This window comes from Balaenoptera musculus, chromosome 8 (genome assembly GCF_009873245.2).
Source record: "Balaenoptera musculus isolate JJ_BM4_2016_0621 chromosome 8, mBalMus1.pri.v3, whole genome shotgun sequence".
Taxonomy (NCBI): Eukaryota; Metazoa; Chordata; class Mammalia; order Artiodactyla; family Balaenopteridae; genus Balaenoptera; species Balaenoptera musculus.
In genome coordinates this window covers 81,548,134-81,571,342 of record NC_045792.1, presented here as the reverse complement: position 1 = coordinate 81,571,342, position 23,209 = coordinate 81,548,134, and the positions used below count along the sequence as shown (strand labels likewise).

General features: G+C 38.9%; 1 protein-coding gene and 1 long non-coding RNA gene across 3 annotated transcripts in view; one reads left to right on the top strand and one right to left on the bottom strand.

Moving 5' to 3' along the window:
• MPPED2 (metallophosphoesterase domain containing 2) overlaps positions 1–23,209 on the top strand; it is a 174,576-nt gene that overhangs the window by 100,123 nt on the left and 51,244 nt on the right. The window lies entirely within an intron of this gene.
• Positions 6,534–16,895, bottom strand: LOC118900150. The gene is made up of 3 exons (XR_005021048.1): positions 16,686–16,895; positions 14,382–14,539; positions 6,534–8,565 (listed from the first exon to the last, which is right to left on the bottom strand). It is a non-coding gene; the product is annotated as an uncharacterized LOC118900150 (long non-coding RNA).

The following is a 23,209-nucleotide window of genomic DNA, read 5'->3' as shown; positions in this document are numbered from 1 at the left end:
TTATGACTTAAGGGGAGAAATTGTGGAAAGGACATTTGTTTAAGAAATTCAACTCAAATTCGTGAGTTTTGCTTTTATATTTAAATATATTAATACATAGGAAGCACTTGAGAATGAGGGTTTTAGGCTGTGTTTATGATGCCTTTGTTACTAAACATTTTTTAATGCTTCCCGATTTTTCAGATGAAACAGCAAAGACTAGTTATTTTTCTTACCCAAATTCAGCTTCTCCCTTAAAAACATGTAGTAATTCTGTACAGGGAAGTACTTACCTGTAGGTCCCGCAGAATGAATATGAAAAACGGGAGACCAAAGTGTGTGCATATAATGCTGGCCCTGACCTTTGTGCTTTTAAATAGCTCTTACCAGAGGCGAATTCTGTGTGGTTTGCTGGCTTACAGAGCAGCTTCAGAGGCAGGCCCAGGAGAGGTGAGGGAATTTTCAGGGTATTGAAGTGCCTGCCTACATTCAAACACACCATATATGCCATTCAGTACTACTCTTAAAGGGAAAATCTGATATTAAGGACGGTATTGGTTTTTAAGGTTATTTGTTATAGAAATTGCCTCTGTAGAGTTTGAACTCTGTTCTGAAAAGCCTGAGAGAAACAGGATCACTTCTTTGGAAATTTTGAAGTTTGGCTGGCCTGTAAACCACAGGCTTAACCATATGCTAAAGTCAGTTCTGAGGTTTTGTAACTGTTGATACTTATGATTTTCATTATAAATGTGTTTTTACTTTGTTGATTGTTGCAATAAACAGAATCATTGGATTACTGATAGAGCAGAATACAAATATGCCAGAGAAAATCCATTTTCTTTGTGCATTGACTCAAATAACTCTTCTTGTGAATGAGACCAAAAAAACTTGTCTTTCTGGGTTTTCTACAAGTAAGAAGAGAACAAAAAAAAAAAGGTGAAAGGAAAATAGCTATTACAGAATATCAAGGGTAGAAATCATGCAAAAAGTAGACATCTCAATTCCTAAAGGTTATGTTTTCCAAGCTGTGTAAATTCTCTTCAGTTAATCGGACACTCACATGAATAAAAGCTTTACAATTCCAGTGAAAATTCATCCATTCACCTGGTTTTGGTCATTCAAGAATTAGCATCAGACATCAGAGAGCAATGGTATGTTTTTCTTCTTACATTTAGCAGTAAGCTTTTCACAAGCTATATTCCCACCAAAAATATACAGAGGTATCAATAGCATCACAAAAAAATGTATATACATATATAGAGAAAATGAAAACCGAAAGGTAATACACCACAAGTATAACAACAGTTTTCTCTTATGAATTGTTCTTTCTTTCTTTCATTCTACTTGTCTGGGACTTTTATGTGTTCTTGCAGTGGGTAAGTTTTATTTTTACAGTCAGAAGAAAAGGCCACATTCTCTAGCTGTAAGATGTATGCTAGGGGTAATTTGGACGTTGACTCTCTCATTTTTTCTAACTTTGTGCCGTCGTTGTGTATCTAGTTCTTGCAGAGTTGTGGGCCTGCACATATGCACACACTTCAGGGATTACCTGTGTCACAGGCCATTGCCAAAGATTTGGGGGGTGGGGGTGGATGTCTGTCCTCATCAACAAGTTCTGTGTGTGCCCTGCTGAAATGGAAAGATTCCCGGAAAGCACCAGAGCTGTGCTTCATTCTGCTGAAAATTTTTGTTTCCTCTTTTAAATCAGTCTCTCCCAAAAAAGGTGGAACCCAGATGGCTCATTTGGTGATGGGGTGACTGATGGAACCCAGCCCTCTCTGGTGCTGCATTTTTGATTCACCCCCCTGTGTGACTTGGGTCTGTAGGTCTGGCTTTACAGGATGCGACTTCAGTCAAGGAAAGCCTGGTGCCTACCTTTGCTTATTTGTATTCCAGTGCTGTACCCTCCCCTCCTCTCGTGTGTCTTTGTTCTATTAATCTGCAAAACAGGGCTCGACTTGTGATTAGTCCTTGGAGCTTGTTTCTATTAATCAGCCTGCAAAACAGGTCGACTTGGACGCTTTTGTTCCAGAGCTTAATGTGTTCTCCTTGTCAGCCTGTGGTTCAGGCTGCTCAGTTTGCCTTAAATGGGACCAGAGAGTGAAATTTGGTTTTTATATGCTGATTGCATTGTAAAGAGAGAAAATACCATTTGAAAAGACAACAGGAAAATGCTAATGTAGGATTGTAGAGATGTGTTTTAGGAAGAGGAAAAGTTTACAGAAAATATAACTTGTGTAGCCTTGTTGTGCTGTAGGATACACTGCACAGTGCAGTTGACTGGAACAGAAAATAAAGCATCATTTATATACTATAGTCGAGAAGTATGGTGTGCAGCAAAGGCTGCCTATTAATAATAATTTTATGTGTGTTTATATGTAATTTTCTTTTGATAACTTAAAGTGGGAACAGCATCCTGTTAGCCCCAATATTGAGGAATTATAAGAAGACCCAATACGATTTTGTGAGTTTCCTTGCTCTTTTCTTCCCACCCTCCCTTGTGCTGAAGGACCTTGGCACAGTTTAAAATTATTCTACCTGTTAGGTAGGGGGAAACCCTGTATCTCAATTTTGTTATCTTCATTATCAAGGGACAAGCATTGACCTAACTGTGTGAGATAGAGTGTGGGTGAGCTGAGTGATGATTATAAATTGCTTTGTAAAATGCTCGTTATCACCATTTTAAAAATTCTGCGAACTCTAATGTGCAAAGGATAAGATTGCTGGAAAAGAATTTTAATGTGTAACTTTTCCCAGTGACAGCGATGCTATTGGAGAAAAACAGTTTTCTATTGGAAGTCATCTTTTACATCTCTAAAAATTTCTAGTGAATTTCAGCCTTCATTACTTGTGAAATAATGCCCCCTCTAAAAAAAACAATAATAAAAAAATCTGTTGAAGTATATGCAAGGAGCAAACTGTCAGAGTCCCAAATTAAATTTGTCATCAGTGATAAATTTAGTGCTGTAAGATACTTTAATAAGTGCTTCAGCTTGATTTATTGGTTTTGTGAGTTACCAAGAGTATATTATGTCTTGTACAGAACTTAGCAGAAGCAATTTCTGACTAGACCTTCCTTGATTAAAAAAAATGAAGTCTCATTTTAGTCGCAGTGGTAATTATTTTAGTGCCAAGTTGGAAGGTAAGCACACTGCAGTTCTGTCATTAATATAAAAAAAGAAAGAAAAGAAAAAGAAAAAAATGTCAAAATGCAAAAGGGAAAACATTTGAAAGGTTCTGGTTCTTTATTTTTGCACATACTTTATTTCCTTCGTGTATACTGGGTGTCTAGGCTGTTTTACTGGTTGGGACTTAAGTTGCAGCCATCACACATATAATCACTAATGACTGTCAGGATTCAGCTGCTAATTTGAAAGGCTTTGTGGCTCTTTCACCCCAGACACTAGCAGCTTCATTAGGCTCTGCTTTGTCCAGCCTGACCTTTGCTGGCCTCTAGATCACAGCTAAATACCAACATTACACCAACACTCTCCCATTGAAACAGTCCAGACCTGATTCCTTTGGTGCATATCTTATCAGAATCTGCTCCTGACAGAAACTTGGGTGCCTCATGCCGCATAATTAGGATTACATTCCCCCAAAGAGGCCCTACTTCCTCACACCCATGGGAGTGTTCAGTTTGATTGGAGATTTGAATTTTAGAGCAATTAGCAAATTTCTGTCTTTTTTTTTTTAATGTTCTTTTAAAAGGCATAACTTTTTTAATGTGTTTTTATGTGAAAAGCAACAAAAAAATTTTTTTTCCCTTGGGGAAGGAAAACCCATACAATTTAGTATTAATGGCATCAAATAAGAAAAAAGAAAAGGAAATCTAACGGTGTTTTATTTTTTCTTTAGAGGTTTGTCTTTGGGAGTGCACTCTCCTTAAAAATCAAACCAGTTAGCAAGCAGGTGGAGGAGAGCTTTCTATCTGTTGTGCTCTTTTAAACATCCTGAGAAATAAAATGTGGGCATGATTTGTCAAGCTTTAGGTTGTCGGGAAGGAAAGCCTTTATTTCTCAGTGACGTAGTTTGTAGATTCTCCGCCTGCTGTTCCCAATTCCCAGAGAAATTATTCTGCATTAGTTTAAAATTTTACCCTATATTTGCTATAAAGCAGTAGTCAGGTGGTGGTGTCTTTTGGCATGGTCTGTGACTATCAACTAGGAAAATAAATCCTTATAAACTTCTTTCTCATCAGATCCAGTCTTCCAAGCCAGGTCTCCAGTGATCTTATTTTGAAGTGGTTTGAATTCTCCTTCCTTTTTACGGAGAGTCATAAAATTAGAGATGGGCAGGAGCTCTCTGATTGCATCACTTTTTCCACCCCTTTGGCCAGTGGCTCCCCTCCCTCCAGCATATTCCCTGGTGTTCCATTCAGCCTCGGTTAGGATACTAAGACCAGAGAGGCTTCTTGTTCAGTCCCCTCTGGGAAAATGTCCCACGGTCCTTGACATGTGGGTATGCTTTCAGGCATGCAAGCTGAAGTTTTCTCCGCTTTAAGAATCCTTTGCATTCTTACCTTCAGTCTCTCTTCTTATTCCCTGACCCTCAGGAACTTTTCCTGTCTCGGTCAAACAGCCTGTATGTATTGTGAACAAAGAAACAATCCACACATGCATGGTTTTGTCTTTTTATCCTCTTCATTCAAAATGACAGCATTATTTAGGGGATTTTCTCATTAGTAATCCATGTGTCTAAGATGTGCCTAAATTTGAATAGTCCATAAATTTTACCTATAAATGAATCTCATAAATCCTAAGCCATTTCATAGACCCTGTGACCAGAGCTTCTCAGAATCTTGTTGGTATTGAGACTTTTCAGGAATCTAGGATCAAGATGAGGACTCTGTAAAGTTTGTTTTTAGATGGACAAAATTAAATTTATCCAAGTCCTTGGTTCATGACACACTGTTATCATGGGCCTGTGCATATCCCTTATTATTATTGTGTTATTTATCCATTTATGAATAATGTAGTGAACATCCATTGACCCACACTACACAGCCAGAGAACTAGACAACTGACAATAATTTGTGTTTGTCTTTGTGCTTTCCCCTCTCTTACTGTTACGCCTTCCTTCTCCAGGTATACATTAATTTGAATTTTGTCTTTTCAAATAGATACAGGAAAAGCATTTGACTAATTTCAACACTCATTCATAAAAAGTCTCAGCAACTAGGAGTAGAAAGGAACTTCATCATCTGATACAGGGTCACAACCTACTGTTAGCATCAGAGTTCATGGTAAATATTGAATGCTTTCAAACTAAGATCAGGAAAATGTAAGGGTTCTTGGACTCACACTTCTAGTCACCAATTTTTGGAGGCCCTAAACAGTAAAATAAAGCACAAAAAAGAAATAAAAGGAATGAAGATTGTAAAGGAAAAAGTAAAATTGTCTCTTTTTTGTATGTGACATGGTTGTTAATTTAGAAAATTCTAAGGAATCTCCAAAACAACAGAATTCTAAGGAATTTCTAAGAATCAAGAAGTAATAAGTAAATTTAGCAAGGTTACAGGATAAAGGGCTAGTATATAAAAAGCAACTGCTTATTTATATACTAGCAACATAAAATTGAAAATGAATTTTTTTTCAATGTTAATTACAATAGTACCAAAACCATAAAATGGCAAGGGTAAATATAACAGAAGATCTGGAGTATCTTTTCACTGAAAATTAAGCAATATTGCTGAAAGGATTAAAGAAGACTTAAACAAGTGAAGATGTACTGTGTTTGTAGACTGTTCAGTCCTCCCCCAATTAATCTATAGGTGCAACTTAGTCTACCGGCTGAGTCAAAATCTCAGCAGACTTTTGATTTTTGGAAATAAACAAGTTGATTCTAATATTTTTTTGAAAATGAAAAAAGAAGATCTAGAATAGCCAAAAGTAATTAAAAAATAAAAGTTGGTGGACTTATATTATCTGATATCCAGACTTACTATAAATCTTTTAATAATCAAAACACTGTGATAATGGTGAAAGATAGACATATAGATCAATGGAAGAGAAAAAGGAGTCCGGAAACAGACTCACACATATATGGTCAAACGAATTTTGACACAGTGCCAAGGCAATTTAAAGGGGAAACAGTAGTCTTTAATCAACTTGGACAAATATATGTCATATGGAAAACCTGGACTCATACGTCACACCATATACAAAAATAAATACAAAATAGATATTATACTGAAATAGAAAAAGTAACTCTATAAAACTTCTAGAAGAAAACTTAAAAGAAAATATTGGGATAGGCAAAGATTTCTTGGGCATATAAAAAGCATGAATCTTAAAGAAAAAAAATGACAAATTGAACTTTATCAAAATTAAAAACTTTTCCTGTTCAGAAAACACCGTTACAAAAATAAAAAGGCAGTCCACAATCTGGGAGAACTTATTCTTAATACATAAAGCTCACAATTATGTAAATCTCTATCCAGAATATCTGAAGCACTCCTACAACTCAATAATAAGAAGACAAATAACCCAATAAATGGTCAAAAGTTTTAATTGTCTCTTCATAAAGAGATATATACAAATGGTCATTAAGCATACAGGAAGATATTCACCATGATTAATCATGGTGGACATGCAAACTAAAACCACAGTGAGATACCACAATGCACTGTGTAGAGTGACTAAAATTTCTAACAATACCAAGAGTTACAAGTATGGAGCAACAAATAGAACTCTTACACACAGCAGGTGTGAACATAAAATGGTACAACATCTTTGGAAAACTTTTGGCTGTTACTTAAAAAGTTAACCCACACCTACCATACAACCTGGCCATTCTGTTCCTAGATGTTTACCAAAACAAATGAAAATATATGTCCAAGTAAAGATTTGTACACAAGCATTCATAGAAACTTTATCCATAATAACAAAACCCAGGAAATAGCCCATATGTCCATCAACAGGTGAATGGATAAACAAGTATGATATAACCATACATTGGAATACTACTCAGCAGTGAAAAAGGAGTGAACTACTGAATCATGCAATAATATGGATGAAGCTCAAAATGTTATACTGAATGAAAGAAGCCAGACACAAAATAGTATGTAAAGTATGATTCCATTTGTGTGAAATTCTAGAAAACACAAACTAATCTAATTTGACAAAAAGATCATCAGTGGTTGCTTACAACCACTGTTGGGTGTAGAGGGAAGGGCATACTGCAAAGGGTACAAGGAATATTGGGGGTGGGTGATGGAGATGTTTGGTGTCTTGATTGTGGTCATGTTTCATCATCACAGATGTGTATACATATCAAAAATTCCATCAAATTGTATACTTTAAATGGATACAGCTCATTGTATGTAAATTTTATCCAAATAAAGTTGATTTTAAAAAGGATATTAGGCTGCATGTAGTCTTCTGGGGCTTTCTTATTTCATTCAACATTATTGGTATGTTTAATCAAATATTTGAGGAAAGGAGGGAGGAAGGAAGGAAGGAGCTAATGAGATATATTTATGCCAGTTATTTCTTTCATAGGAGAAAACATAGGAGAAAGATGGGAAGAAGTTCATCTTCTTAAACAAAACAACCCAAATTCTAGATTCCATTATCTGTCCATCTTAGATATAAGAGAATGGCCTTTCTAGAACCAAGTTTACCATAACTTATAGCCCAAGGCTATTGCTGCTTTTAATAATCAGGAAAAGTTCAATTTGTATCAGCAACATTCTTTGTCAAGTTACACAGCTTTGTGTGTGTGTGCGTGTGTGTGCGTGTGTGTGTGTGTGTGTGTTTGTGTGTGTATTGGAGCAGCAAAGCAGGATGAGGGTATTCGTTAAAACTCTTGGTTACAAGTAACAAATCTATTCAAAATAACTCAAGCAAAAATGGGAAATTATTGACTCATGTAACTTACAAGTCTATGGAGATATTGGCATCAGGCATGGCTTGACCCAGATACCCAGGCATTATTATAGGAATCCAGCTCTATTTCTTGGCTAGGTCTTTAGGTGTTGACTTCATCTGTAGACAGACTCTCCCTTGTGATGGCTGCTGACACGTTCAGCTTTATATTCAATCAAGAGAGTCTAACCATCTCAGCTTGACTTACATGTCCTTCCTAAAACCAGTCAGTGTGGGAAGAAAGATGGAACGCTCTGATTGGCTAGACCTAGTCATGCGCTCCTTCTTCAGGCAGGCAGGGGTGAGGTGGGCCCCACCTGTACCACTTGAATTAACAATGGAATAGAGGTGAGTTTTCCAAGGAAAATTGATGTGCTGTTACCAAAAGAAGGCGGACTGAATGTTCCACAGACAAAAATAATAGTCTGATCATCCAAACGCACACACAAAAGATACCTGATGTGGGTAAGAAGAGGAATATCTTGCCAGTGGTAAAGTTTTTAAAGTTTCTGGTCCCACTTTTCTTGCAGCCTATTTTTTCATGAACCATGGTCATTTTTTCATCCCAGTATCTTTGCTTCTGGCACTGGAATCTAGAAACACTCTCAACAGTGGGTGGTGGCGGTGATGAATTGAAAATTCTGGCGTGGCACATGCCTTTATTTATAATGGGCCCAGCAATCTGAGATTCTGACGTAGCTGTACTGGTTACCTATAGCTATGTAAAAAAAAAAAAGAAACACAACATTTAGTTGCTTAAATAACAGACATTTTTTATCTTACAGTTTCTATAGGTGAGGATCAAGGCACAGCTTAGCTGGGTCCTCTGGCTAAGGGTTTATAGACCATATAGTCAAGGTGTTGTCCAGAGCTATAGTCTCATTTCAAGGCTAGACTTGGGTAGAATTCACTTCGAAGATCACTTCAGTGGTTGTTGATAGGATTCAGTTCCTTTCAAGTTGTTGGACTGAGAGCCTCAGTTTCTTGCAGTTTCTTGTTGACTTTTGGCCAGCGACCTTCCTCAGTTCTTTGCCATGTGGGCCTTGCCATAGGGTAGCACACAACTTGGCAATTGGTTTGAATGAGAGAGAGAGCAAAAGAGGACCAGCAAGATGGAAGCCAGGGTCTTTTGGTAATCTAATCTCAGAAGTAACATCCTATCATCCTACCATATTATTTTCATTAGAAGTACGTCACTAGGCCCAGCCCGTACCCTTAGCCGAGGTGGAAAGTCTTACACATGGGCATGAATAGCAGGAAGTAGGATCATTGGGAGCATCTTAGAAGCTGCACATGACAGTGACAGTGGCAATGGCGGTAGAGGAAGGAATTTGCCCACCTCCCTTGCCGTTGAAAAGTTTTCTTTTGGGAACTTCGAATGGTGGCCTGGGTGCATGAAGTGGACTAAGGAAATTCCCTCAGTAGGATGAGGGCTTTGGCAGGAAGGGGTTTTATGTTTATGGTTAGAAGTTGGATTGTGGGGTACAGAAAATTATTACAGAAACAAACTGAAAAAATAATTGCATAACAGGAGGTGAAATAAAGATGCATACAAAGAGTTATGTTTAAAAATGTAAACTTTTTTTTTTGACATTTGATTTTTTAATTTCCATATGCAATGTAATGTTTAGGCACGCTGCTTGGGATGCTATTTCTAAAAAAATCGTTGACCATTTTTCAGAATATGCTTTTGGTTTTAAATACTGGTCAGGAAAAACAAATGATGTAAAAATATATGAATAATTTTCTATTACAGAAATGAAAAACTGATTTGCACCTAAAAGTGCAGGAAGTGAAGTAGTTTAACCCTTTCACCAGACAGTATGGCAATATACAATATATTGCTTCAGCTGTTTGAGAAGGCTGTGATGTATTTTTATACTGACATAGAAAATTATAAATTACATTGAATTAGTATCCATAATCACTGTATATGTACACAAACCAGTTCTAAAAAAAAATACACTGGTTTAGAATTTACAAGTGGAAACCTCACAAGGTACAGTAAAACAATTAACATGCTTAGGTGCCAGATTTTGATTTCTAGTTTAAAAATACTAGCCTGTAAAATGAACGCACTCTAATTCCATTAGCAGCACGAGCATTTTTCCACTGACTTGCCTAATATGATTTACGTATGTTAAATATGCAGATTTCTCTGAAACTTTCATTGGTGTTGCTTGTCAAGAAGGTAAATTTTGGTGAATGGGTTAAAAGGCAGATGCACAACCAAAACAAAACCAAAACCAAAAAAAACCCAAACAACAAGCCACATACACTCCAAATATTCTAGTGTTTCACCTGTAGGGATAATCAGTTCTAGCAAACAAGACTTTAACAGAACATATGGCTTTACAATGACATCAATTTATCGACTAAGTTGTAGCAATAAATACTTAATCTCTACCAATAGACTTAGATTTTTTGATCCCCTTTAAACAATACAGAAAACGGTTACCAATCAAAAACTGGTTATGAAAAGAACACCAAGTATTTCTTATTCAAAATCACTTTTGTAAGTTAGAACAACCAAAATAACACTTAGAATTAGCAAAAAAAAAAAGAAAGAAAAAGAAGAAGGGAGTGAGGGACGGAGGGAGGGAGGAAGGAAGGAAGGAAATAAATGAATTGAATGTCTAAAAGCAGGAGACTGATTTAAAAATTGCAGTATATTTATATGATAGAATGTCATGTAGTGATTAAAAATAATTTTTGGAACAGTGGTTTTAAACTTTTTTGACCACAACTCACAATAAAAAATCTGTTTTACATCAAAAATAAATATACACAAACTTTTACTTGAAATTAAAATTTCATCTTATCCTTTGTATATAAGATGTACTTTTATATTCTTTATTCTATTTCATATTTTAAATTGTGGTAAAATATACATAACATACAATTTACCATTTTAACCATTTTTAATTGTACAGTTCAGCGGCATTAAGTACATTCATATTGTTGTACAGTCATCACTACTATTCATCTTTGGAACATTTTCATCTTCCCCAAATGAAACTCTGTTCCTATGAAACATTAACTCCCATTTCCCCTTCTCCCAGCTCTGGCAACCACCATTCTACATTCTGTCTCTATGAATTTGACCATTCTAGGTACCTTGTACAAGTGGGATAATAAATATAAGTGAAATATACCTATATATTTACATGCAATACTTATCCTTTTGTGACTGGCTTCTTTCTATTTATGTATTTATTTATTTATTTTTGGCTGCGTTGGGTCTTCGTTGCTGCACATGGGCTTTCTGTAGTTGCAGCGAGTGGGGCTACTCTTTGTTGCAGTGTGCGGGCTTCTCATTGCAGTGGCTTCTCTTGTTGTAGAGCACAGGCTCTAGGCTCTCAGGCTTCAGTAGTTGTGGCACGTGGGCTCAGAGCCGTGGCCTGCGGGCTCTGGAGCGCAGGCTCAGTAGCTGTGGCGCACAGGCCTAGTTGCTCTGCAGCATGTGGGATCTTCCCGGACCAGGGCTCGAACCTGTGTCCCCTGCATTGGCAGGCGGATTCTTAACCATTGTGCCACCAGGGAAGCCCTGGCTTATTTCAGTTAGCATAATGCCTTCAAAGTTTATCTATGTTATAGCATGTATCAAAATTTTCTTTCTTTTTAAGGCTGAATAATATTCCATTGTACGTATATTCATCCGTCAAAGGACATTTGGGTTGATTTCACCTTTTGGTTATTCTGAATAATGCTGTTATGAACATGGGTGTATAAATACCTCTTCAAGTCCCTGCTATCATTTCTTTGGGGGTACATAGCCAGAAATGGAATTGCTGGATTATGCTATATTTAATTTTTTGAGGAATTGCCTTACCACTTCCACGGTGGCTATACCATTTTACATTCCCATCAGCCATGCACAAGGATTCCAGTTTCTCCGTATTCTTGCCAACACTTGTTTTTTTTGATGATAGCCATCCAAATGGGTGTGAAGTAGTATCTCATTACGTATTTCATTTTTTAAATGCGGGTCCCTAAAATCTTTTCACGACCTGCTAATGGGACATAATCCTCAGTTGGAAAAAAAATTCTTCTCTGAGATTGTTGGATGAAAAAAGTCAAATTATGGTCCCAACTTTGTGGCGGGGCCAAAAAGCTTTGTGCAGAATATGAAGACCGCCTCCAACTAGTGGTGGTGTCAGTGATTTTTAAATTTTCTTTGTGCTCTTCCAAAATCTTTGGAAGTGAAAATGTGTTTATTTTCTTTAAAAAAAAAAAAAAGAGGTTGTTTGTGTCTATGTGTGATGGGTTTTTGTAAAGGGACTGTAAGAATTAGAAAACTTAGAATAATGTACAGGAACATGTATATTCCCAAAGAAATGACCCCCAGTGGGTCAGTGAACAAGTATTTAGTGCGTCAAACTCTGAGACTGTAGTAATGAGTAAGAGTGTGTGGTCCTTCCTCTCTGGAGCTTACATTCTAAGGCACAAAAGAAGATGCATTCAAAGCAGATTGAATATGATTTGCATAGGCTGTTAGATACTGGGAAGGGTGTCCTTGGTGTGCTGAGAAGGAAATTCGGAGGCTCTCTGTGAATGTACTTGGAGCAAATGTCTGAAGCCTCCCCATGAGTATCAGGTTGAAAATCGCTGTTGTCTCACAGTATCCTGAACTGCACCCAGGGTTCTTTCCTCCCTTGGCTTTCATGCTTCACCTGAGGAGCGTAAACATAGTCTGTATAAGTACCCAGATACAGTCCACAAATGGTGGGCATTGTATATAGGATTAACAAGAATCACACCTGACCTTACCAACCCTGAAAAGAAAAATGCTTTTTGTCAATTGATTGCATGAGGTTTATAGAGATTATTCTGAATCTGTGTTTTAAACTGATTCATTGTCCTTCAGAGATCCTTGGATTCTGGGTCCATGAGAAAAATAAAGAAATTAGGGAAGATGGACATTCTCAGGGGATCCTTCTAGAGCCCCTTCTCAGTGGTAAACCTTATTTTTATCCTGTCTTGGATTTCATTTGTTCATTAGTTTAATGAACATTTGTTGAGTTGCCTGCTCAGTGCACAGTGCTAGATGCTGGCAATATGAAAATGAACAAAACAAAATACTGACCCTAGAAGACCTCATAGGTCTCTTACTAAAGAGAGGACAAGTCGTTCATTTAACAGATTGTCACAAATGCTACAGCTAATTTTGTAAGATTCCTTTGGAGACAGACATGATGAGTACCCGATTCAGCTTTGGGTGGGTAAGGAAATCCTTCAGGAAGACTGAGAAGAATCTGTAAGAGGATATTTCAGGCGGAAAGAGTCACACATACAATGAAAAGAAGCAATTCAGAATTTAGGATCTGCAAGTAATTCCATTTTCCTAAAATGCTGGGTGTGGTAGGCTATGAAGGCCATAAAGGGCCTGATGAGCCAGGTGAAAGAATTTGGACTTTATCTTCTGGTTCTGGTGAGGCCATGGAAAGGTCTGAAGTGGGAGAATTATTTGGCTCTATTTATCTTCTGGAAAGAACTCTAGCAGATGAAAATGAAGGGAGCGAGGAAGGAATTGAGACTGGGAACAATAATCAGAAATGTTGTAATTGTTCAGGAACAAGATGTTGAGAATCCTCCTTAAAACATTCTCAGGAGGGATGAAAAGGACAGCAAGACTCCAGGAATGTTGAGAAGATAGAATTGAAAGATTTAGGACCAATGGGCTGAGGGTAAGAGAAAAATTTAGATTTCCGGCTTGCCAACTAATTAAATAATTCCAGTAACCTGATAATGGACATTAACATTAACGGAGTCTTTTTCCAAGGAGTCCTATTTTGAGAGATGTTTGATTATTTGTCTTGGATATAGCTGGGCACCTTCCTATGTGGCACATCCTACAAGCTTCCTTCTTTCATTGTCCTGGGAGGCATATTCATGTAGAGTCTTAGAGGTCGGAAGCCTACTTGATGACTACAGGATGACTTGAGGTGGATGAGGTGGGGGAAGAAGCAAAGAGAGAAGCATCCATTGAAACCAGACACTGGGTGCCAAGTGTTGGGCTAAAGTAGTAGCAGGGTGAGTGTGCAAGGAATAAGCTCCCAGGTCCTCAGCTGGGAGGGGTGGGAGAGTTTTGGAACTTAGATACAAGTAGCTCAGAGCACGGATGATTTAAATAAGGCTGTGAATGATATGAAGATGTTGGCACTCTACTTTTAATTGGTGCCTGCTGCTCATCATGTGGGGTTGTTGGCTTGAATGTCTATGCTGGATGGATAGGGTAGGAGATAAATGAAGGGAGAATGTTTTCTAAAACTTCTTGTGTTTGAATCAGGAACTCTTGTGTTTAAATCACTAAGTGTCTATCCACTGACCACTCCATGATGGACCATCCTACTTACATCCAAAAAGGAAAACGTTAAATGAAATTAAATAATGAAGTTACGTAAAGAAACATGCTAAAATAAAAGTGAATAGAGTGATTCAAATGGATAGCTGAAAGAATTCAATCACCAAGCACAAGTATAACCACTCATAGGCAAGAGAGGCTCTTTGAGTTGAAGTGACTGCCAACCATACCTTGAATGCTGCTGGTTAAGGGACGTGGTTCTAGTTGGGCTCAAGGCACTCCCCGTGGAGTTCTCTGGGTACCTTCCAGGACATCATGACAATGAGCCCGAGCTCATTTCCTTGGAGAGATCCTAGGGGTTAGGCCATGTTCCTTGCATTGAAATTTACTTGTTTAATATCATTAGATCCAGAGAGAGAGAGAGAGAGAGAAAGCATTATCTTCCTAATCAGTGGAGGATATGGAAGAAGGAATGATGGTGATGAGGACGAGGATGCGTTGCTTTTGAGGCTTACTCTGTGGCCAGCACTCTCTGAAGGACTTTACACACCTCTCCTTCAGTCCTCATAGCAACCTGCATCTTAGATAGCTCTCACTACAGAGGAGGCTGGGAAGAAGCGATGTTAGGGAACTCTCATGCTAATGTACTTATTTGGAGAAGCAGGGCTAGACTTGGATCTCTCTGCTATGCTATTGCTACATCTCTCATTCAGAGTTTCCTCATCTATAAAAAGGGAATAAGAGTAACCATGCATCCCTATTAGGTTATTTGTTGTGCCCATTGGATGAGTTGGTACATGTAAACTTCCTAGAACCATGCCTGTCATCTAGTAAGTGCTCAATAAATATTAGCCATTATTTTATATTATTATTATTATTCTACATGACTTTTTAATATTTAAAAAAAGAGGGGCCATATTTTAAGAAAAAAGTACATGGTAAGGGAACAGAAATGTACACACATACAGCCAGTGAAAACTGCACTCCTTTTCTGCTTCCATCAAAAGCTATTAAAATTGTAGGGCCTGCTATTGTATATTTATTCAGACATCAATCTTAATCAGCCCCTTTGCTACTTTGGCAGTAAGGGCATTGTAATTCTATTTTTATCGGTTCCTTCCTGTGCACCAGACATTCAAAATAGCATGAGTAAGGATCAAAAATATCTTAATGGATTTGGTTCCCAGAGATATCAATGACCAGAGGAAGAGTTTTGCAGAAATTTCTTCCTGAGCTGATAAGGAAGGTAAGCAGGGAAGGGTGGAGGGGAGGGCTGGCCGAGCAGCTAGCTGTGAGTCTCTGTAGAAGGAAGAGGCCAAGATCAAGTGGCAGCGGGAGCAGCAAGGGAAGAATCTGGAGGATTAGAGTATAAATGCATCCTATTTCCAGGTTTGTGCTTGGGACCAGCATTGTATAATTGTTGAGGATAACAGTGCCCCTTCATGAGGTAACGTGTTTTTGATAAACAGACTTCCTGGAGTGATCGCGTTGTTTATGCACACATACACAAATATAGAGGTTCCTAGGCTATTCATATTTTTGTTTGGATCTCTTGCCTAGGCATCTTTTCTTTCTCTTTCTTCTCCTTTTTTCTTTCTGCTTCTCTCCTCTTCCTCCTGTTTCTGTTCCCCTCTCCTCCTCCTCCTGTTTCTGTTCCCCTCTCCTCCTCCTCCTTCTTTCTTTTCCTCTCTCTCTGTACCATTTTATAGTCAGACCATTCATCATCAGAAAGTTGTCAAAGTCTGGAAACTGGGATCGAAGGGTAGAGAAAATGCGATCAGAATATCCAGAACAACTGTATTTCTTACAGAAATGCGTGTGATGCAGTTTCCCAAACAGTGCTAAGTTATGCCGCTTAATGAAGCATGACATAATCTCAGGCAGTGCACAGATGAACATTTGTCCTTTAGTAATTTTGTATTTATGGCATGCATATTGAAAAGTGAGAGTGTATGTGTGTGTACATGTAGCACACCAAACTTGTGATTTCATGGATATTATTGTTTAGGGTGAGGATAAATTTATTTAAGTAAGTACTAAAAATGAGGCCATATGTAGAGAAATATTTAGTAAATATTAATACAGGTGGTACACAGATGTGGCAAATGAATCATGACTCTGGTACACGAGGACTGAAGCTTGGAAAACACTGTTGTAAGATACGTCATCTTTTGCTTGTACCCGGGGCCTCTGGGGAGGTCTGGTGTCTTCTCTGTAGAGATTGTGGGATTGGCCATCCCTAAGTTACTCTAAGAGACACCCCTGCCATCTTACCGTGGTTCTGTCATACCATTAGCAAGTCTGTCTCTGAGGTCAGGATTCTGAATATAACCAACCCATTCCCACTCCCAGCAATTCCACAGCTGCATCTACTGACGAAAGCCCAAGACATGAGCGGTAACTCTGTGCCAGCAACTTCAGTTTTTAGGGTGTGAATGTTATTCCACTAGGATACACAGATGCAAGAAATTTCACATCGACTTATTTGTTTGTTTGCTTTTAGAGTTGAAATAAATTTAAATCTGAGTCCTTACCCCGTAGCGCAGGAAGAAATTAGATCTCGCTCATGACTGAGGCTCCCAACCCCGGGCCTTGGAGAGAAGAACCTGGACATTTGGAGAGGGCCCTCTGGACCTGGGTCCACTGCCAAAGGGCCCTTTGGTGGCGTTTCAAGGCCCTTTAGTCCCTTGAAAGCAGGTGATGGCTCTGTTTTCCCTGGGTCAGGCTGGGGAATCTCTGCCCAAGCTGGGGGTGAGGGCATGATTTGGCATCCTGAGGGACGTCACACAGCTGTTCCTGCTGAGGGCTTGTCACTCCCCCGCCCCCCCTGCCCCCTTGCCAGGAATTCCAGCTGAGTCCTCACGACTCCAGACAGACGTCCCATCTCACTGTTGAGGAGCTTCCACTCCTGCTTATCCTGGCTCTGTTGGTCATCCTTCACCCCGACCCCTGTCCCCAAGGGCACTCACCTGGCTCACCTCCCAGGGTGCTGACCTAGCTTCATGCCCTCAGTGAGAACAAAAGCCAGGAAGGGTGGGGGTAGGGAGTGTCTCTGGCAACTTCCACTTAAACCATGATCTACAAACACCCCTGAGGCAAAGGGACACAAAGCCCTTCTTGGAATAAGGGAGAGAAAAACAGAGGAAAACCAAACAGAGATTAATATTTCTGTTAACTATTCTGTCATGTGTGAAGGTAAAAATTTGAAATATGCGTATATGCTGAAAGTATTTGTTATAATATTACACACACAAACTCTCTCTCTCTCTCTCTCTCTCTGTCTTTCATCTCAGAGACTCAGAAGTGTGTTCAAATATGTACAGTATTGAACATGGTTTCCCATTCTTACTAAATAGAGTTGGCTCAAAAGTAGAGTCAGAAAGACATGGTCACATAGGCCTTAACAGTTCAATAATAGGCCTCTTTCAAATGCATTTTATCCAAAAATTCAGTAGGTTTTGGGGGCCAATAAGTACTACTTCAGTTGAATTTGCAAAAGCCTTTAAAGTGGGGGAAGATAACAGAGAACCAGCTCAGTCCCTGGCATATGATTAGATCCAAGCACGTCATTGCCCCTTTGGTATTAATGTTTTAAAACTCACAGGCCACGCTGATCCTTTGTTCTTTGCATTCAGATCCATTCTCTGCCCTTGCCCTGCTCCTGTCTACATCACAGGGCAGACTGATTGCTGCCAGCTAGGATTCCAGGCTCCTTTGCCAGCTGGCCTCCAGTGGGGCTCTGGAGTCCAGCTTCTCCCGGAGAGCCCTGTCCTCAGGGGTCACAGCTTCTGCTGGGTGGGCCGTTGTGGCCCCGGTTGTCGGGTGGTCCAGGCCGCCAGCAACGGCATCTTCTCTCTGTCATTCCAGCCCCATGGGAGGGCAGTGGCATCCTACAGTGCTAATCCAAGTTCCTCTTCAACACCTTTGAAACTAACTCTTCATAATTAACATGAATCCTTTTATTAAATTACCTGTTTACATACATGGATGTCCTAGCTGGGTCCTCATTCAAAGCGGAAGATAAATCTGTTAAATTCAGAAACAACTGAATTCCTAATCTGAAAGTAATGATACTGTGTAGAAACCCACAAGACCAAATCATAATAACTTTCCTTTAGTCATTCAACAAATACTTGTGGAACACCTTCTTTTGCCGGGCTTAGGAGCAAGGTCTGTGCTCTCGTGGAATTTTCACTCTAGCCAGAGATCAGCAGACCCAAAATAAAATAATGTAAAAGAAGAATGTCAGAGAGCGATAGGTGTGGTGCACAGGAATAAAATAGACTGATGTGTTAGCAAGTGGCTACTTTAGGGAAGGCATTATAATTACTACAAATTTGGGTGTAGCTTTCTAAGATATTCCATTCACTGAAACATTCTCCTTTCCACTATCTTTTCAGATTCTACCTGCCAAAGACCCTAAACTAGGAATTAGGGCTACATTTGGACCCCAAATGTGTTGTTTTCCATGTATGGTATTTTGTTTAAGCGAATAAATAAATAAGTTTAAGGTCTTCTGAGGTCCATGGACCCCATCACTTTTTCCAATTGCTTTCATATTCTAGCTTCACCTACTTACCATACCTACATGAACTCTAAACGCAATCTCAGCCCGAAACACTTGAGATCCTGTTAATTTGCTTAGTATCGCTCTTTCTGTTTGATTGAGAACTTACCATGTGCCAGAGACGGTGCTGAACATTTTATTTCATCTTCACAACCTAGTGGGAAAGACATATTACTCGTCCCTGTGCCGACCCCAGAGCCAAGACTCGCAGGTGACTTGCCTAAAATCATAGAGTTACTGAGTAGCAGAAATAGTAATCACTCAGTCTGCTTAATAGCAAAGCTGAGTGCTTAGCTGAGTGGGATGGTCCCAGAGAGCTTGCGAGGTACCCAGATGCCTCAGGGGTGTTCCTGCTGGCTTCCTGACCAGATAACTTCCTTGAGCAGTTACCCAAATCCTTGCACCCTCACGATAGAAACTCAAACATAAAATAAATTATAAGATTGTAATTTTATAAAATTATAAATCATAAGAGTAAACTGATTGAAGATGAGCAATAGGAAACAACTTTGAATATTCATGCGTTTTTCTCTGAACTTGATCAGAGACTCTCCTGATAGGCAAAATCGTCTCAAATTAACAGGTTTCTGCCCAGTGGCACAGAAAGAGACTCATGAATGCTGTGTATTTCATATCTGCTGGATACAGACAGTGAGAAAGAGCCAGTCTGAATTAGTGAAAAGGCTAAGTTTCAAAATGGTTTAGTATAGTCATGTATGTCGAGGAACTGAAGTAAACTTTCATGGTGTTATTATGACAGTGAGAAGACAAACAGTGTGTGTGTGTGTCATGTTTATTGTATGGAATCAACTTTCTTGTGAACGGGTATTCTTTATTCTGAAATAGTTCATCCTACATTTGGGCTTTAATTTATTTTTAATGAAACGTAGAAGATGATAGTCAAGTGTGGTGTGTTTGTGAGTGCATGTGTGCATGTTTGTGTTTTAGTATCCTTTCATGCTAGAATAAAAATTAACAACTTATTATTAGTACCTTAAACATTCCTTGAAATTTTACAAGTCCGTGAGATCCAAAAGTTTGGTTACCTCTGGCTTTTTATGATAAAGATCAAATCAAAGAGGCTGATATGTGTTTATTTCCTTTCACTTACTTGTAATGAGTATTTGCATAGTTGTTAAGATAGCCTAAAAATGATCACTATAACTAATCAAATTTTTATTGAATGCTTACTATATACCAGCTTATAGTCTACTAGTTTAAATATTCTCTTTTAATCTTGTATCTTTAGACACTGCATGGGTAAATTTCAACTTAGCCTTTCCCTGACTTACATTTTTTAAAAGTTCACCAATATGGGTTCCATATGATAGATGTTTTAATACACTAAAATATGTATTGTAACAGTTTAGGCATAGCTCTATATCAGTGAGGATTTTTATGCTGCAAGTGACAGAAAACCCAAACTGGCTTGAACAAATGTACTGGCACACGTATTTTGAAAGGTAAATATGGCTTTAGAGCAGGTTTCAACGTGGCCTTAGCCACGTGACTGTGGCACTGTCTCTCTTTCCGTTTCTTAGGTTGGCTCTATTCTCAGGCATACCGTCTCCTCATGCTTTCAAAACAGCTGCCTGTGGCTTTGGGGGACTGAGGGGAAAAGAGACAGCATATAGGGGGAAGACAGACTCAGTAAAATCCTGAAGCTAATCCTGCTGGCTGACTTGGGTCATAAGCCCAATCGCCAGGGCCAGAGTGATGGAAACTGACAGCCTTAGCCTAAGCTGCAAGCGCTGTCTTGCTGGGCCTGAAGTGCAGTCAGCTTACCATGGATGCTCAGTGGATTCTGGGGCAGTGGGGAAGAGAAATGGAGGAATGAACATGGGAAAGGAACCAACAAATGTCCACTCTGAGCTGTTTACTGGGGGCGGGAAGCGGACCGCTCCCCCTTTGAAGCTCCTTTCCTTTACATAATTACAATTATTTGGTGTTTATTTCTTTCAGTAGTTCTCAGTGGTTTATTGGAACTGATATTTCAAAATCGGCCTGAATAGATAGCAAAGAAACCTTTCTTAGTGACATAAATCTGTACAAAGAAAAGATGTTCGGGATTTTTTTTTTACCTCTTCTCTCTCTTTTAAAAGTGTACCATTTGAATAAAAATGGACAAATTAAATTCCAAAGTCACTCAACTATTCTTAACTACTGTATTTCCTTTTTTTTCTAAACCACAGATTCTTGAGGAAATTCCTTCTTTCTTTCCTCCAACAGTTAAAACTCTTTTCTCCAACCAGTTCCCTTCTGTAGGATTCTTTTCTTTCCAGATTTAAAATCTCTTCATGTATGCCTTTTTAGATTTCTTATTAAACTTCCCATCCATCAAAGAAATACCAGATGATAGGAACTGTGCCCTTTTCCATACTTTTTGCCATGTGGGTAATAAATACATCTATTTATTTCAGTTTCCATCAGTTAAACACACTACAGTGGCTTTTTATTTAATCAGTTATATGGACGTTAGAGTGGATGGGAATGGGATATTACTGGATTCCCTGTTTGCAAGTACTTGGACGTTAGTAAACTTCTCTTGGAGATCCAGTCCAAGAAAATAGATTGAGGGCCAGAAATAGAAATAGGATTTTTTTTCCCCTTAAATGAAGGAAGTCATTGTTTAAGATAATACTTAAAAGAGACTAACTTCCCCCCCACTTCCTTTTTAAAAAAGTTTCTGAACATACTTTTAAAAGATTCTTGGTATCTTTACATTATTTTAAATAATTTGGATTATTTATGCAGCGATTTTTATGCAGAGCATACACTGAAGTCTTGTTATTCCTTCATACCCAAGTTGAATCTGTAGGCTGAGTGATTTTTTCTCTCTTTCCAGATGGGTCAACGAATAATATAAGTGAGTTCATGCTGGTGGTTGGTACTTATAGTTGGTTTTGTTTGCATTCTGCTTTTTGCTGTCTTTGGTTTCTTGTTAAGTTAACTGAATGTTTATATCTTTGATTATTCCCTGGTACAGGGGTATCTTTACCCTGGAAAGGGAGGTAATGAAGAACAGGTGTTGCCTGTGAACTTTGAGTTTTATGTCCTCAAAATGTGCCCAGAACCAGAGCGGAGCTTTCCAAGTTCTTTAGTGTGGATCACTGTGTTGGTACCTGCAGTATTTCCCCCAGCATCCCCCAACGCCCCACTTCCCAGCCCTCTGGGTCTGGCAACACCTGAAAGGGGCATACACACTTGTTGAATTACAGTTGATAAGTTCACCAGATGAGCTTACGCATGACAGTGAGTGCCCGGCAACTCTGCCTGAATGTTTACACAGGACCATCTCCTGAAACATAGCGGAGTTTCCATTTGTTACAGGAAATGTCTGATGCTTACCTTCAGAATCTGAAATAAGAGTGGGAAAAAAATTCTAGAGATTAAGGTGTCAAGGTGATTTTTCACTTATATATGTGAGGGCCAGAAGAACGTTTGCTCCTCATAAAGATGTAGCCATTGTAGTCAGCTTTCAAGGAATATTCTCTCGTTTTTAAGGTCTTTTTTATCACATGCCTGCCTCATGGTGCCAGACTTTGCGCTGTCGGGTCATGTGTAGCCATTTCTTTATCCCGTAGCAGCCCTGACAGCCTTTGGGGTTTCTTCACGTGATACGGATGTTGGAGTGTGACTTACAGAAGGTAGAGCCTCCTTTCCCCTCCAGCAGGGATAGACAGGTTGGCGCTGGACTTTGCTGTGGCTCAAATGAAGCGCTAACCGAGTCGCATTCAGTGGTATCTCTGGTGCCACATCTCCTTTTTCCTATCAGAGTGTTTTACGTTTTTTTATTATGTTAACATACATAACATAAAATTTACCATTTTAACCATTTTTAATGTACAGTTCAGTGGCATTAAGTACATTCATATTGTTGTGTAACTATCACCACCACCATCTCCAGAACATTTTTATTATTCCAAATGGAAACTGTATACCCATTAAATAATAACTCCCATTTCTCCCTCCCCCCCAACCCCTGGCAACCATTCTACTTTCTGTCTCCATCAACTTGACTACTGTAGGTACCACATGTAAGTGGAATCATAGAGTATGTGTCCTTTGGTGTCTGCCTTATTTGACTTAGCGTACTGTGTTCAGGATTCATCCATGTTGTAGCCTGTGTCAGAATTTCCTTCCTTGTTAAGGATGAATAATATTTCATTGTATGTATATACTTCATTTTGTTTATTCATCCACTGATGGACACTTGGGTTGCTTCTACCTATTGACTATTGTGAATAATGCTGCTATGAGCATGGGTGTACAGATTTCTGTTTGAGTCCCTGCTTTCACTCCTTTGGGGTATACAGCCAGAAGTGGAATTTCTGGACTCTGTGGTAATTTTATGTTTAATTTTTTGAGGGGAAAAAAAAATCATTTCCATGGTGGCTGCACTATTTTACATTCCGACCAGCAATTTATCAGGTTCTTTTTGGCACACCAATTCCAACCACCCTACACCCCAAAATATGGTACTTGGAGATG